This window comes from Garra rufa, chromosome 18, assembly GCF_049309525.1.
Source record: "Garra rufa chromosome 18, GarRuf1.0, whole genome shotgun sequence".
NCBI classification, from domain to species: domain Eukaryota; kingdom Metazoa; phylum Chordata; class Actinopteri; order Cypriniformes; family Cyprinidae; genus Garra; species Garra rufa.
The window spans coordinates 16546096-16561607 of NC_133378.1; the positions used below are offsets into that span (position 1 = coordinate 16546096).

Here is a 15512-nt window from a genome sequence, read left to right on the forward strand (position 1 = left end):
AAGGGGGCACACAAACTACCATTAATTTTAATCACACTCTCAATTTCACAGTACATCGTTTTAATCATATCAATAAAATGTGAATTAAAACCAAAGGCTTGTAAAGTATGCCACAAATAAAGGTGTTCAATCCGATCAAAAGCCTTCTCTTGGTCTAAAGAAATAAGACCAATATTTATACCAAACAACTTTGAAACTTCTAAAACATCTCTGATCAAAGTTATATTATCAAAAATCGACCTATTTGGTACACAATATGTTTGATCGTAGTGTATCACCTTCCCTATTATTTTACTCAATCTTGTACACTGTAAAAAGTTTGCTGTAAATTTTACAGTAACTTACTGGCAGCTGGATGCCAGTAAGTTACTGTAAAAATGTTTACAGTATTAATACTGTAAGTGCATTTACAGTACTAAAAGGTCTTTACTGTAATTTCATTTACAGTATTTTTACTGTAATTTCATTTACATTATTTTTACTGTAATTTAATTTACAGTGTTTTTACTGTATCTTCAATTACAGTATTTTTACTGTATTTTCAATTACAGTATCAGTACTATAGAGTTTATTTTCATTTATTTTAAACATTTTTTACCTGTAAAAACAATCCAATTAACCTACAGCACTGTAATTCAAGATTTTTACCACCCCAACCCCATAAAAATCACAATAACTCATAAGCATTAGTTCTGATAATATTCTTTTTAATTGTTGAACATTTTCTTTTTAAAAGTACAGAGACTTTGTATCATGGCAAACATACACATACTGAAAAGCAAAAATAAGTAAGTACACTACCAGTCATAAGTTTTTGAACACTAAGATTTTTTTAAAGAATTCTCTTCTGCTTACCAAGCCTGCATTAATTTGATCCAAATTTAATTTATTCCTTTGATCAAAGCTGAATTTTCAGCATCATTACTCGTCTTCAGTATCACATGATCCTTCAGAAATCATTCTAGTATGCTGATAAACATTATTTAATTTTTAGATTTTTCAGGATTCTTTGATGAATAGAAAGATATTATTTAGCAAGGATGATTTAAATTGATCAAAAGTGATAATAAAGACATTCATAATGTTACAAACTATTTCCGTTTCAGATAAATGCTGTTTATCTGAACTTTCTATTCATCAAAGAAACCTGAAAAAAAATGTATTTTAGCATTATAATAATTTCAGCAACATCATAATAATAGTTTTTGAGCAGAAAATCAAATTATTAGAATGATTTCTGAAGGATCATGTGACTGCAGTAATGATGCTAAAAATTAAGGTTTGATCACAGCAATAAATTACATTTTAAAATATATTCAAAAAGAAAACAGTTATTTTAAATAATAAAAATGGTTCAAAAGTGTACTGTGTTTGCTGTACTTTGGATCAAATGAATGCAGGCTTAGTGAGCAGAAGAGACCTTCTTTAAAAACATTTAAAATCTTACTGTTCAAAAGCTTTGTCTGGTAGTGTAAATAAAATAAAATTATACAGTAAAAATGTGTTTGTGTTGTGTTAAATTTTAGTAGTTTTGAGTCAAAGTTGACAAGCTCTCTGATGAGAAACGGCAGAATGGGATTCAGGCTGATGCTTGTTGTTTGCACCCTCTTTCCAGAAGTCCATCTGATCTGTGACTGTCAATGCATTTGCTGCCACAAAGGTTGACTGTCTGAACAAACCTGCAAGCACAAGAAAAACAGTGTTTAAAGAATTTGCCTCAACTGTCAAACTTGGTGCTGCATACTACATACGAACGCAGTAGTAAGAAAAAAAACTGAAGAAACTTTTTCTTGAAATTTTTTATAAAGAATTTTATGAATGGGTCAGTAAGTCACTGATTCTAGGTGTTTAAAAAAGGTAAATTCATTCAGTAATGAAACACTGCTGTGTGCAGAGATGCACAACATGGCTTTGTTAAGAACCGTTTTTACTAAATGGAGCAAAAAGACAATACTTTCTTCATGATTTAAATCACTTAATATTACATTCTTGTTTATTGAATTTTGTTGCCCTGACACTCAAAAGTCTGCCACAGACCATGCTAAATGCTAACCAATCTGTTCATATAAACATTCTAAACGTGTGTTTCCTAGAAAGTCTGTGCATATAATAAGCCTACTATGATTAAAAATCTCTAATTGTTGCTTTACAGTAACAATAATCTAAATTGACAGACGGTAAGATTGCTATTATGAATTTAAAGGTTACAGTAAGTTAAAGATACCTGAAGCAGCTGCATTTTGCTGTTTAAATGCTGGTTTAATAGAAATAATTTTAATGTGCATGCAAACTCAATCTTGATGTGACAAGACATGGTAATAAAAAACATTCCCCGGAAATAAAAACCTTTCAAATGTGTACTTTAAATACAATATAACTTGCTTAGGATAAAAGCATCTGAAAAATGCATGAATGTAAATGCAATGTAAAACAAAAATGTTTTGGGTTACCTGATTCTGCATGTCTGTAAAATGGACAGCTGGCTGTATGATGATTCTGCCCCTGATGGTCAGCATCCAGTTAGTGCTTGGAGAAATCTCCTGTAACAGACAGTGTCACAACACCCTTTTAGTGTTACTATAGTTTATGATCAGAAAAGACAACTACTGTACAGTAATAAAATCTACATTTTTAATAAAATAAACATTTATAATATTTATTAGCAAATATATTGCTAGCCCGTTACTCTCTTTAAAAAGTTAACCTGTTCTGCAAGTCAGTGGAGAACAGCAGCCTGTGGCTAATTTGGCTAATTTAGTAACGTTAACATTAACTTAGTTAAATTGATGAAAGGGGAAGCTCACCTGTTGTTTGCACCGCGACGAGGGCAATCACCAGAAAAGACTAATACACCTCCGATGCAGACGACATGACCACGAGACCACAAACTTGAAAATAAAACACAAAAGATGCAGTTAACCGCGGTGTTCAGTTTTACCTAGGGCTGTTCGATTCCGAAAATTTTGGAATCGATTCCGATTCCGATTCCTGGTTCTGGAATCGATTGGATTCGATTCCAGAATCGATTCCTCACTGTTGTTTCGATTCTTTTTAGATTCTTGTTTTTTTAGTTTTTTTAGAAGCTAATTTCGCAATAAATACAGGATGTAAAGGTCGTATAAAGTTACCTTCTCATAATATGAAGCTTCATTTGTAAAAAAAAAAAAAAAAGATATATATATATATATATATATATATATATATATATATATATATTATTTTTCTGTAGCTCTGACTGATTTCAAATTGTAATTCATTGCCCAGGAAATTAGTCCTAACCTACAGCTCAGCAGTGGACATGCATTTATTGAATGAATAAAATAAGACGTGACGTGTATAAAATGACAAAATTAGCAAACTATACACTGAAACAAAATAAACAGAACTTTAACAACAACACTGATATAAGAGATATAATTTCGCAATAAATGCAGGATGATATAAGAGCTCGTGGTGTAGCTGTCAATCAGATGCGCTCTCGGCCACTGATACGAGCTCTCTGCGTTTTCTTTCAGAGTTATCATTGGCTGATAGAGAGATTAAAAATAGCATTTATTTAAGATGTAAATAAGATCAAGACACGTCATGATCTATTCTGTCGTGCAGCGCTCAAAATTGTGGACATCATGAGCCTGTTCTCCCGTAAAATAACATCTGAATCGTTTTTTGAACTGGTTCATTTAAATGATCTATTCGAACGAATCTTTTTGTGGAAATGTATCAGACTATAACTATTAGCGAGCAAGAGGCAAATTAATGGGTGCTTCTCAAACTGAAGGCTGCATCCTTAAACTCAGACGAGTTTAGTAATGAGTCGTTTTTATTACGTTTATTTTCGTCAATCGACGTTTGATGACTTGCAGCCGAAATATGCAGCCTTCATGGAATGCAGCCTTCCGTTTAAGAGGTAAGTTTTGATGAACTGAAAACGGCTCTGAATGAGGAGTCGATTCCCCATGAGAGGATCGATTCCAAACGTTGGAATCGACTCTCGATTCCCAATGCCTCGGAATCGAGGAATCGATTCTTTTTGGAATCGATTCCCAGCCCTAGTTTTACCTCAGTGTTTCATGTTAGCGCGCTGTTTATGTCACGTCTGTCACTGAAGGGACCGTCTATAAAGTTACATACGACATTCATACACACATTTCTTACTTAAACATCATTTGAAGAGAATTACCTTGCTAGCTATATAGAGGCAGCGTTTAAAAGATATTATGCTGCTCTGTGACTAACGTTAAGTTTGTCAACTTCGGCTTACTGACATTATTAGCTTACCAGTTCATGTTATCGTCGATACTATGGCAGTCATTCACAGAAGAAGATCCAAAATACACCTCCGCGCTCCGACGTTACAGACGACATCCAGACCAGAAACTTGAAAATAACAAACAAAAGAAGGGCTTGAAAATACAGTTTAAAATCCCCACAGAAACAGTGGTGTTGCTTAACGCACTTTACCTCAGTATTTCACCTCAGTTTGCTGTTAAGCTTGAGTAAGGGCTCGTCAGACGAAAACTTGCATTAAAGGGCAGCCGAATATACAAACGTGTTTCTCAGTTTAAATAAAGTTTATTTCGACTAATATAGGTCACCTTAATTTACTCAACAGTCCATGTTTTCACCGTTATGGCGGCGCCCCGGCCGTCAGTCAGAAAAAAAAGGCTACCGACATGAAAAACACGATGAATATTGTTAGTTTGCTGTTAACAAGTGAAAACAAATTAAAACTGTTCAGTTTTTCATAAAACAGAAATAATATACTAACCTTTTTGTCGAGTTATTGATGCAACATATCTCTTTTGTCCTTTTTACCACCACTTCCTCTCAACAGGAGAAAAAAAAATCTCCCTTGCCATTGGTCAATTTTTCGCGGGCAAGTTCACTACTGTAAACGGATTTACAGTAGTGGAGAATTACAGTAGTGATCATATATTTTCCCATAATCCTTTGCAGTTTACAGTAAAATACTGTATATACATTTTACAGTATCTTACTGTAGATATTACAGTAAAATACTGTTCAAATTACAAAAATCGGTTACAGTGTAGCTAATGTTTTAGACAAGATTTTATACTCTGAGCACAGGAGAGAAACAGGCCTCCAATTTTTTATATTTTGAAGATCACCTTTTTTGGGCAATAAAGTGATAACTGCCCTTCTACAGCTAAGGGGAAGAACCCCATTAATAAGGCTTTCATCAAACACTGCTAAGAGATCTTCTTTTAAAACGGGCCAAAAAGTTTTATAAAATTCAATGGGTAACCCATCAATCCCGGGAGATTTCCCATTCTCCATGCCCATCATTGCTGTATAAAATTCTTGTTCTGTCAGATGTTGTTGCAAACTTTCATTGCTCTCTTCATCAAGTTTTGGCAGACCTTCAAAAAAACCACTAATAGTCATCTTCTCATTTATCAGATCAGCTGTATATAGTTTTTTATAAAACTGTACAACAACTTCTCTTATCTCAGAGGGTTTAGTTAATTCCTGTCCTGTATCAGAAAGCAAGGAATGAATTATTCTACTTTGACTATTTTTTTTCTCCATACTGAAGAAAAATTTAGAAGGTGCATCCATTTGTGAGATATTCTGGAAACGTGAGCGAACCAGCGCTCCCTGTGCCTTAATGTCCAACAGGTTTGCCAATAAAGTTTTCTTTAATGTCAAAGCTTCAATGTATTCCTTTTTGCCTGTAGATGCAGACAAACTATACAAATCAACTATCTCAGTCTCTAAAGTATTCAATGATCGAGTTATTTCTTTTGTAACATTAAGAGTGTATTGCTGGCAAAAGTTTTTGATTTGTATTTTCCCGCAATCCCACCACTGTTGTAAAGAACTATATAAATATTTTTGTTGCTTAAAAACATCCCAGAAAAAAATAAAAGAATCTTTAAAATGTTTGTCTTCAAGCAGAGATGTATTAAAGTGCCAATAGGCGCTGGTTGACTTCACACAACTTACTAATACAGAACAGAGAACCGCACTGTGATCTGAAAATCCTACAGGGTTAATTTGACAAGATTTAAAAATATTGAACTGGTGCTTAAAGCTGTAAAACCGATCAAGACGTGCCAAAGACAATGAATTATCTTTACAATGAACCCACGTATATTGCCTTAATTTTTTATGCATTTTCCTCCATATATCACAGAGATCAAAAGTTTGAACGAGTTGCTTAATAACTCTTTGAGATGCAACATGCGGTTCTAAATGATTTCGGTCTACTTTATCATTCTCAGTACAATTAAAATCTCCCCCCAAAACTAAAAAATCATCTGTATTTAGGCTTTTCAAAGTAGTGTTGACTAAATTTAAGAACAAAACTCTTTCTACTCCATTATTAGGAGCATAAATATTTAAAAAAACCATAACAATTTTTTCAAATTTAACAATAACTTTTAAAAAGCGACCTTTTTCTATTTCAACAGATTCAAAAGATACTGGAGCCATATTTTTAGAAAATAAAATTGCAACACCTCCACTTACAGAGGATTTGTGACTAAGAAAAAGTTGACCTTCCCACTCTCTTTTCCAGTCCACCTCATTTCTTTCATCACTATGCGTTTCTTGTATGAACATGACATCAACAGACTTCTGATTTATATATTCATACAACATCATCCTTTTACGAACATCTCTAGCTCCATTTACATTGACAGTTCCAATTTTTAGCTGACTCATAGTTTTATTTAGGTTCAACAAGAAACTCAGATGAACAAAGACAGATATTATACATATGATAAAAAAAGGCAGGCCTAAAGATTTAAACCATGGCATTCTTATCATCTCTAGGATTTAGTTTCTTTTTTAACTTGTTTACAAATTTCCGTAAACGATACACTTCAAGATCTGCGAAAGCCCCTTCTTTTATCAAGTATCGGGTATCTTTCACAAATTGTTCACTATTAGGAAAATAGTCCTCAATTTGCACGCCTTTTAACCCTTTTGTTTCCTGAAGAAAAACACTAATGTCTTCAGCTTTGTACAAAACATTTACTGCTTCGTTTTGAGAACAAGCAGAAACCTCTGAACACACAGAAACGCAAGAATCAGAATCATCATCGTCAGAAGCTATGACTTCTTCTTCAGCAGCGGCATCTATTTTGATTTGTTTACTGGTTTTATCGTTTCGACTCTTTCTTCTTTTAATTGGTGTTTTAAAAGTTGATTCAACTTCCATATCCAATCCACAATCATCCAATCTCAGATCTTCCTTTACAATTTCTTTGTCTTGTTCTACAAGCAGAGAAGATAATGTACTCAACCCCACAGACTCCGACACAACACCGCCATCACCAACAGTAGAGCACGACACCTGCGCCTCCGCGCTGTTCACCCCCTTTAGCGGTTCGCTCGGTGTATTTGCGGGATTCACCTGTGCGCTAGATTCATCAACAGCGCTCCCCGCTTTACCTACTGCATCAATCTGCTCTGTGTTCGCGTTCATTTTCTCAGGGCAATTACGACTCAGATGTCCGATTTTTGAACAGCCAAAACATTTGATCGTTGTATCAGATGATACGAAGACAGCATAATCAAAACCTTCTATTTTAAATTTAAGAACCAGGTCAAGTTCATCCTCGCCATTCTTCAAAATCATAAACACCTGTCTCCTAAAAGAAACAAGGTGTTTCACTAAAGGCGATTTACAGCCAAGCGGAATTTTCCTGATCGGGGAAACTATCTTTCCATATCGTGACAATTCCTGCACGATCATCTCGTCTTTCACAAACGGAGGGACATTTGAAATAATTACTTTCTTGGCAGGAGTGCTCAAAGGAAACACCGGCATGAGTGAACCTTTGATTACAACACTTTTTTGCACTATTTCATTCGCCTTCTCAATAGTACTAAAAAATAGCACAAACGCACTATTCATTCGCGAAGCGGACACAATGTTTTCGTGACCCACAACGTCTCCCACAGCCAAACAAACATCTTCCACATTAGCGTTTGAATCAATTTTCACTCCATGCCGCCGAGTTAAATTTTCAAAAACCATTGTGTTTGGAATCGCCATGCTTCCCAGCAAAAAATGCTGGAAGCAGACTATCCTCACAAAAACAAACAAAAACTAAAATACTCACAAAAGAAAAAAGAAAAAGAAAAAGTTTGAAAATAAAAGCACTCTTACCAGCCACAGTCGGCAAGCACTCACACTCACCACGCTCCGCCCACTCACTCCCAGCATGCACTCGAAAGAGAGAGAGAGAGAGAGAGAGAGAGATAGGCCTCCAAACCAGAAATGCTGGTGTCTGTATAGTGAGGGCCATTTTATTGTTTCGCTAATTCAGTTTAAATTTTCCCACATTTTTCTGGATTGCATTTTAATAGTTAGTTAAATTGTAATATTCTAATAAATTGAATTTACAAAACATAAAAAAATAATAATTTATTACAGTATAACAATAATAGTGTCCTATAAAATGTTGCCTTTTTCGGAGTGTGTATTTACACTGAGTGCAAATAGCCTGACTTGTTGGCAGAAGCTATTTACACTAACTCTGCCCACCAACGTGTGATTGGGCTAGTCAACACTACAGAAGGCAATCATTAAACAATGTTTTCAATGGTGTCGATGGTAAAGCAAGTGTTGAGGTCTTTTTGATGAGATCAACCGCCTTTTGACAAACTTTTTTTCTCCCTTTTCAAATATGACAGCACAATGGAAAGGCATTTATTTTCAATAACAATGAAGGTAATAATCTAAAAGTTTAAAATAAAGTATTGGGTAGTGTGTAGGAGGGCATCGCTTTTATAATTAGGGGCCAAGCACCGAAAGTACAAAGGGCACCTATCGAAATCGTTGCCATTCTTCTTCTTCTTCTGTTTCTTCTTCCACTCTTGAGTCTATGGCAGCCCACAAAACCGCTTGCGGGAAAGTTGTAAAATTTGGCAGACTGATAGAGGACAGTCTCAACATTAGCCACAGAAAATTTGGAGTCTCTAACACAAACTCTCTAGCGCCACCACTTGTCCAAAACTGCACTAATATTACGGTAATAACGTTTGAATCGTAAGGCACAGAATCCAAATAATTTTTTTCTCAAAATCCTCTGCTCATGGTGAAATGAACACCAATGTTTAAAAATCGTAAGGTTTTTTTTTTATTTTATTTTTTAATTGTTCGAAAAACCTACTTTTTCAAAGTCGTCCTAGATGATTTGTCAGATTTTCGCCAAAATTGGCTCAGATTGTCTTCAGACCATACTGACAAAAAGTTATGGAATTCAAGTTAATTAGTCAAACTGTTTTCGAATTGCATGTGAATGAATCCTAAGAAAAGCAAGGAGATGAGCCTACATCTCTGCAACAGTTTGGTGTATTGTGACCAAACTTGGTGTGTGTATGCATGCATGACCTGAGGCTACCTGCAGTGTTTTGGTGCAGTGTCACCTCGTGGTCAGGAGATATGAAAAATTTATATTTTTGCTTATAACTTCTCAATGGATTGGCCAAAAATCAAAACTGGTCTTGTTAGATTCGGAGGAGGATGCGGAGTTGAACCATATCCAATTCCCATGTCAGCCATTTTGGGTGTCTGACAATTTTGTCATAAATCAAAAAAATCAAAAATTGCCACCTTGTGGTCAAAATTTATAAAAACATTTTGAAAAATGCTAATAACTTCTGATGAAAATGGCTTATCGTAATGTTCCTTGGGTCATGCCGAGAACATTGATACCACTTATGCCATAACTGGATGAACTTCCTGTCCACCATTTTGGTTAATGTTGAAAACCTACTTTTTCGAACTCCTAGACTGTTGGTCTGATTTTCACCAAATTTGAATCGAATCATCTTCATGCCATGCTGACAAAAAGTTATGGATTTCGTGTCGATATATGACATGGTTTTCGTTTAACGCATTAACGAATTTGCTGGAAAGATGCGGCTGTATCTCTGCAAAGCTTTGACATATTGACACCAAATTTTGTCTGTGCCATTGTCACCTCACACTGATCACACCACATCAATTTGGTAACAGCGCAACCTATTGGTCAAGGGTAATAAACCATTCATTTACCATTAAATATGACATTTCCAAAAATGCTAATAACTGTAGATTGCATTAGCCTATTTTAGTGGTCTCAAAATATTCCTTGGGTCATGCCGACTACATAGATACCAATTATACCATAGTTGGCTGAACTTCCTGTCCGCCATATTGATGTTGAAAACTTACTTTTTCAAACTCGTCCTATACTGTTTGTCCAATTTTCACCAAAATCGAGTCAGATCATCTTCAGACTTTGCTGACAAAATGTTATGGATTTCATGTTGATAGATAAAACCGTTTTCGTACAGCGCAGCTACAAATTTTAGGCTTGATGCCAAAATCACTTTAATCTAGTTTGCATCAACTAGTTGAAAACAGAAGCTCTTCCGGGTGGATGACCTGGACTTAAGCATTGCAAATGCACTGGTGAGTCTTGCACAAAGCAACGTTTGTTTACAGGAGCAAAGAAAGCTAAATTTCCATACTTTAGCAAAGGAAAACCAGTCTCCTCTTGGCTTATATCAAAATCCTCCAACATTTTTCTTTACAGATCCTTGAAGTGTCCGTGCAATTCTAAAGCTTGGAAATGCCAGGATAATTTTTAATATAACTCCGACTGGATTCGTCTGAAAGAAGGAAGTCATATACACCTAGGATGCCTGGAGGATGAATAAATAATGAGCTAATTTTAATTTTTGGGTGAACTAACCTTTAATAATGTGTCTAATCACATGTTGTCCTATAATGAAATACATGTTAATTTTGCGAGAACAGCCACTATCCATATTCCAACACCTTTTTTATTTAGGACCACAAAAATACCCTTAAAATGGATTTCTTAGTGAATACATTACTACATTAAATATTAGATTTTTAACCATCATTTATGTTGCTTGTGAATAGTTTTCTCCTGTCTATACAACCTGAACTTCTTGTGCTGAATGTTAGAATTTAAATTACATGCTAATGAATGCCTTTTGAAGATTATTGAATTACCCTTTGAACTGTGTATATCAATGGAGGTGTTCATCAGAAGGCCATCTTTGCACACTATTGCAACATCTTTCAGTAGCTCAGACGTTCATCAGATAAAACCTAGGGGAAGGTGCAGTATTTTTCTGCAGCAGTAGAGTCTTCATCTTTTCTCACAGCTGGAACAGTGCTATATGATTATGCATGCAGCAATATATGATTAGAATTGTACCAGCACACAGAGAGACAGACAGACAGAGGCAGATGTTAATGGAAAAATATTAAACATGATCAAGTTACATGGCATGGTTTCTGATTGTGTTGACTGTACTGCCATCTGCTGGCTATATTATGCTACATGCCAATTTAAGGAAGTTTCTTGGACTAAGGGTGAAAAATTTCCCTGTGCAGATGTTGTGTTGATCATTCAAATTCACCTTGTTGATCCACAGAAAGTTTGGTTTGAAAGTGACTTTTGTGTCATCCACTTTATTCATTGCTACACTATTGCTTATCAACCAAACATTTACAAAACGTAATGCATTCTAGTCCACTTTAATTTCATAGAAAATATTGAAACTGACAAGACATGATCTTCTGCTGATACTGATAGGAATATTTTTCAGAAAGGTGTAAGAAAGGTCTGTTTTTCCTTTTGAGAGCTGTCTAGCAGACTGGGCTTGTTTTATATCTTAAACCAGAGGTCAGAGAAGTTAATACTATTTTATCCTCCGTCCCGTCTCAGCCCTGTGTATATTACAGTTAAATTGTCTTGTGTTTGAGTCTGTGGATAAAATGTAAGCAGCTCATTGCAGTGCAGACACCCTCTCAGGTCCATTTTTAGCACAGCTACACGGCAGGAAATAGTCTGTGAGGTGTCAGACGCAGCTAGGAATTCCCAGCCATGCACTGCTACTATATAGCTGATGCTTTTTATGGGATACAATTCGATGTCCTATTATGTATGAATATGTTGGTGACATACAATGACAAAATTCACATTTACAAGCTCTATGCATTCAGAAGTTATAGTCTCTCGCAACAATCAACAAAATCTGTCCAATCAAATGCTCACTCAATAAAAAGACACTAAATCTGCACCTGAAAACAGTCAATTGTTCAGACATTTACCATTTTCTGTCTGGTAAATGGTACTCAGTGCACTGTATAGGGGACAGTGAGTGAGTCAGACAGTACAGTATGAATATGCTTTACATTGAGAGGAATGAAGCCTGGTTTGTCTCAGTGTTACATGAACCACCACCGTGCCCTGGTTCAAAGACACTAGTATAGAGCGGGCTATATATGCGTGAGTCGACGCGGACCACAAAACATGTTCAACCCATATGAATTTCACACAGAATGTTGTATTTTAAAACCCTATGCAGGAGATCAAACATAGCAAATGATTAGATGAGCAGTTGAAGACTATCCATGCCATGCACCAACAGAAATTACACGCTTTTTAAACTACACTTCATCAGCATGACTAAAAACGATCACTGTTCTTTGTCTGTGGTTACAGTTTCTTATTTAATCTAAAGGCCAATTCACACTGCACTGACAGACGCAGAGCAACACTAACAGCCGACTGATTAAAATGCGTCACTGCACCTGAAAAACACAGATTCAATGTGTTTAACTGGCAAAAAATATCACACTCACTGGAATAACACAATTATCTGACAAAACTCAACAAATGTGTTGTGGTTAGTCAGTGTGAGTTGGCCTTAATGCAACTGTGGCCGTCACGCGCTGTCAAATGCAGCTGTGACTTGAATGAAACCATACTGGCTATTTTTATAGAAGGGGATGAGGCACTCAATATCGTCTCATCTTGAGTTTCAGTGGAAATTCAACACACTAAATAATGCGTAAATAGTGCGTTTCAAGGCACTTCATTTGAAACTGAACTATTATATATGGGCCATTCTACAGAAGTGGTGCAAACTAATGTCCCACAACCAAAAAGCACATTTAAAAAGCATTTAAGTATTCAAATCTTAGATGCTTACTAAGATCATTTAATTATCTGTTTAAACCCACAATAATATTTAAAATATCAGTAAGCTTAATATATATAAAATCATCAATTAGTGGGCACTTTCAATTAGGAGGTGGCTCTCCCGAACCCTAACCCCTAAGGTTCGACTCATAAAAATTATATTGAAGTCATTTTTGCATTTTATTCCATTGTTGCTTTTAAAAATATATTTTTGATTTAAAAAAAGTGAAGTTAAAATTTTTTCTCTTTTTTTCAATCTTTGTAAATTATGAATCATGTAAAATGTACCGAAACACACTACCGAAACATTTGTTTTAGTCCATTGACTGAGACTGATTTTACCTACACCCCTACATTTATGATCTAGATAGGCCCTTATTCAATTTATTCCTTATTCCCTATGCAATTAAGCACACTTTTTTGAGGGTCTATTTTATTACATTTAGTTTTCATATGTGTACAACTGTTCAGAACAGTGCTATTATCCATGTGCTGATTAGTATCTTTGAGGTGGGCCCAAAAGTATCTAAAATTGTCACTACCATTACAGTCATGACCAAAATGTCATTATTGACAAAACTGAACACATAATCCTTTAATTTGAGAGGAATAAACAACATTTTTTACAGTTTTATGCAATTTCATGCAAATTGTTTTAGTATGTGGGTTATAATTCTGTAATGTGATGTGGTCGCTACCCAAACATTAGTGTCACTACTAGGGGTGTGCAAAGAAGCCGGTATTTGTATCTGTATTTGTATTTGTTGAGGGGGGAAAAGTATTTGTATTTGTATTTGAGTAAAATTCAAAATAGGTGTAAAAATCCTGTTTTTTTTTGTGTTACACTTCTAATTTAAGTTATAGTGTAAGTATTCTTTAATTATATCCATTATAATAATTATGGATATGCAATATCGGTTGATGTTTTTGAACATGTAACAAGGAACGTCATTGAAAATAAAATACCATTGTGAACACTATGAACCCCACCACCACCTGTCCTTGTTGGAGGACGCTGAACAGACAGAATAAAAACAAATAAGAACTTCTTTCCCGTGGCGTCTGCCGTTACTAAGCAACCATGACCTGATCTCTCAATGAAGACTCGGAAGTTTCAGCAAAGCATAAATGGATTTCCAGCATTAAAAATCGCTTGCAGTAGCTCTGCTATTAAATTTATTTAAAAATGGTTATTCCTTATCATATCGATAAGCTGTTCCTCCAACTTGGCTGTTTTTTCAATGTTATTAAGGGAAAGGGTGAAGCTGATTGGTTGGTTCTTGTCACATGACCTGCGCTGCGCTTGTGGCATTCTGAAAAGTTGAGAGACGTATTTATCTCGATGCGGCGCGAACGCGCCTGGAAAAAACGAGCGCGTAGCACCGTGTGCACGTCGCTTCCATTATGAGCGCGCATACCGCGCGTCTACATGTGAAATAACGAACTTGAGCGCGCATGTGAACGGCCCCTAATGGAATAATCTCCCGATCAAACTCTGCTTCCCAAAAGCTATAAACTGCCTCCGGAACCCAGTTAAGGTACAAAAATCTATTCAACAAAAATAGTGATGCAGTGAAGTCTTTTTTCACCCAGCCGAGTCTTCTCTGTTGCTGTGTGTAGCAGCCATAGACTGTAAAAAAAGATGGACAACGCGTCTCCGCTTCTTTCCACTATAGAAAAGTGCAGCTAAAACAACTCAATATGGCCGCTACCATCTTGGGGGAAATTACGTCATTTGGAGCCAGAGCATGCGCAGTAGAGATTCGTTTGGAGCCAGAGTCTGCGCAGTAGAGTCGTGAGGCGGAGCCGCGGTATCAAAATCCCGCCCAAACTCCCACAGACCCAATCGCACGATCACAATCATGACACCACACCCCGTTTTTATAGCATCAAATAACTACTTAAAAGCGAACTTATTAGAAAAACGAACACCTAAACATGAATCAGCATTATAAGAACTACTTCACACGATGGAAATCATCTTTTGAAAAAAAAAAATTTGAAGTGTAATTCGATTATTTAGTTTGGCTCACGTCCCATTAGATTACATGGAAAGGGCGGGGTTTATGACCTATACTGCAGCCAGCCACCGGGGGGCGATCAAAAACTTTTGGCTTCACTTTTCAGGACACCTACGGCACACTTGGTAGCAGCCTGTGTCAGTCACCTCTTTTAACCCCACCCCCCGACTCCTGAATGTCACTCACTCACTCACTCACTCATGCGGGCATACACTGACTGCGGTCTCATGAGGAAACGCAGCTTTTTGATATAAAGTTTACTTGTTCCCGAATACAAATATTTTTTAAAGTATTTGTTCGAAATAAGTATTCGTAAAAAACACGCTATTTGTGCCTTTCCGAATACCGTATTCGGGTTCGGCTCCACCAGTGGCGGCCGGCCCATAGGGGGCGCTGGGGCACCGCCCTCCCTGATAAGAGGGGCTAAAAATTTTACAAATTAAGTTTTTAAATTTGGTTTTACCCACCAGTATGTGCCTACATGCGATATGAATAACATATACAACAT

At 36.1% G+C, this 15512-nt stretch overlaps 1 protein-coding gene and 1 long non-coding RNA gene across 2 annotated transcripts in view; one reads left to right on the forward strand and one right to left on the reverse strand.

Annotated features, from left to right (window-relative positions):
* iqsec1a (IQ motif and Sec7 domain ArfGEF 1a) overlaps positions 1–15512 on the forward strand; it is a 45654-nt gene that overhangs the window by 16276 nt on the left and 13866 nt on the right. The window lies entirely within an intron of this gene.
* Positions 1058–4345, reverse strand: LOC141290893 (uncharacterized). The gene is made up of 4 exons (XR_012340241.1): positions 4279–4345; positions 2805–2888; positions 2451–2540; positions 1058–1679 (listed from the first exon to the last, which is right to left on the reverse strand). It is a non-coding gene; the product is annotated as an uncharacterized lncRNA (long non-coding RNA).